The sequence below is a fragment of the Schistocerca piceifrons genome, unplaced genomic scaffold (genome assembly GCF_021461385.2).
Source record: "Schistocerca piceifrons isolate TAMUIC-IGC-003096 unplaced genomic scaffold, iqSchPice1.1 HiC_scaffold_654, whole genome shotgun sequence".
Lineage (NCBI taxonomy): Eukaryota > Metazoa > Arthropoda > Insecta > Orthoptera > Acrididae > Schistocerca > Schistocerca piceifrons.
The window spans coordinates 360,001-362,500 of NW_025728899.1; the positions used below are offsets into that span (position 1 = coordinate 360,001).

At 57.4% G+C, this 2,500-nt stretch overlaps 1 non-coding gene across 1 annotated transcript in view; it reads right to left on the reverse strand.

Annotated features, from left to right (window-relative positions):
- LOC124765329 overlaps positions 1-408 on the reverse strand; it is a 1,909-nt gene extending 1,501 nt beyond the window's left edge. The window contains exon 1 of the ribosomal RNA XR_007012886.1: positions 1-408. This exon is cut by the window's left edge and continues 1,501 nt beyond it. This is a non-coding gene — a ribosomal RNA (small subunit ribosomal RNA).
- Between the last annotated feature and the right edge of the window lie 2,092 nt (positions 409-2,500).

A 2,500-nucleotide genomic window follows, 5' to 3' on the forward strand; every position in this document is an offset into this window, starting at 1 on the left:
TCCCTCTCCGGAATCGAACCCTGATTCCCCGTTACCCGTTACAACCATGGTAGGCGCAGAACCTACCATCGACAGTTGATAAGGCAGACATTTGAAAGATGCGTCGCCGGTACGAGGACCGTGCGATCAGCCCAAAGTTATTCAGAGTCACCAAGGCAAACGGACCGGACGAGCCGACCGATTGGTTTTGATCTAATAAAAGCGTCCCTTCCATCTCTGGTCGGGACTCTGTTTGCATGTATTAGCTCTAGAATTACCACAGTTATCCAAGTAACGTGGGTACGATCTAAGGAACCATAACTGATTTAATGAGCCATTCGCGGTTTCACCTTAATGCGGCTTGTACTGAGACATGCATGGCTTAATCTTTGAGACAAGCATATGACTACTGGCAGGATCAACCAGGGAGCTGCGTCAACTAGAGCTGAGCAGCCGGCCGCCCGGGAGTGTGTCCCGGGGGCCCGCGCGAACACGCAAGCGTCCGCTCAATCATTCTGCAAACAGGAGGAGGCTGAGCTCCCCTGCACAATACACCTCGAAACCCTCTCAGGTCCCGGCGGCGCGCAGCGCCGTCCCAAGTACTTGGTCGGGTTCGAGAGAGGCGCAATCGCCCGGAGTTAGGCGAGTAGACGCTTTCGGTGCGACCACCCGTGCTCCCAACTGAGCTTGCCGCTGCCGACAGAGGCCCGGGAGCGTGCTGTCGTGGCATTGCCGGCGGGAGACAACACGCGCCACCTACGGTGACCGGCAGCTCCAACGCCAGCGCCACAGAAGGACAAAAGCCCCACTTGGGTGCCGAAGCGAACTCTCCCAGCACAGCGCACGCGCCAACACATCCGCACAGCTGCGATACAAACCACCAGCGAGAACCGCTGGGGCGACCGAGCAGCAGACGGCGTCGCGGCGCCGAGCGCCGGGCGGCAGCGCATCCTCAACGCACACAGTCCTCAATCGGACCAGCACACTGAAGATGTCCACCGCGCTTCGCACCGGGCCCGCGAGGACCTACTTTGGCCGCACGGCGCCGCGCGCAGGGTGCGCCGGCGCGCAGCTGCGACGCCTGCCGCGTCCGTCGGCCGGCGCGCCTGCCACTGGCCGCCCCCACCAGCCGGCTGTAGCGCGTGCGCCCACGCACCGCGCGGCCAGCACGCCGGGAGGCGCCCCCTCACCGGCCGGGGACGGTCCCACCCAGCCACCGCCGCGTATCGCTTCACACCCAGATGCCGTTCAGTTTCGTCGGCATGGTGGGTATCGCTGGAACAACCGGTTAGTACCTCAACCTATCGTCGCCATCACCGATTCACCCCTAGCGAGAACAACCGCACCACAACAGGTTACCATTTGTTCATTTGCGTAACTTCACCAGAAAACGCAGGCGTCCATCGCCATTTGCAACTTCCACGATTATTGCATGCCTGTGTCAGGTGTCACGCCACACTACGTCTGCCCACATACACGCAACAAAATGTGCACGCCTAGACAATACGTGGAAGGTGGCCCCCGTACGTATGCGATGTCCATTGCTCGAACGACTGTCAACCGGCCTCTGTAGCATGTCGCAGATATGGAACGCGGTGCACCATGCCATCACGGTGTGTGAGGAGAGACGACTAGGTCCGAATACATCAACAGACAGCTCATGCTGATCGCCATCCACGGCGTCCGTTCCTCCCACACGTCTCTATGGCGTACCACACTGCAATCCAGCTCTCATAGGGAGACGACACGTAGCTGCGTGCACAATATTTGCACTGTATGGTCCGCCGTTTTTGGGCGCAGTCGTTGTACGGTCACACATGTGCCACGATGTATCATTCAGTACATAAGGACGAATGTGCAGTACAGATTGTGGTTTACGCGTACGACATTAGCGGACAGTTGACACAGGCCGCACCACAACGTAGCCTGAGTACGTCGCATGCGGAGGGCATTGAACATGCAAAGTTCTCACCAACCAGCTTGCGAAGGCAGGGGGCAAGGTGGGGACGTGGGGAGGGGCGGCATGTACGTCCTGCTGCCATCCACATTACAGTGTACAGCAGGAGCATGTGGAAAGTGAGCAAGACTTGCAAGGTGTTTAACATGAAGCGATACACAGGGGAGCGGGGAGTGCGAGTAGCGAACTATATTGCGAGGGTTGCGGGTGGGCAACACTACACTAATTGAACGAGTCGTATAACAATTACAGAGCAGGTTTAGGCGACAACGTGGGTTACGTTAGGCGACAACGTGGGTTAGGTTAAGGCACGACGTGGGTTAGGTTAAGGCACGACATGGGTTAGGTTAAGGCACGACATGGGTTAGGTTAAGGCACGACATGGGTTAGGTTAAGGCACGACATGGGTTAGGTTAAGGCACAACATGGGTTAGGTTAAGGCACAACATGGGTTAGGTTAAGGCACAACATGGGTTAGGTTAAGGCACAACATGGGTTAGGTTAAGGCACAACATGGGTTAGGTTAAGGCACAACATGGGTTAGGTTAAGGCACAACATGGGTT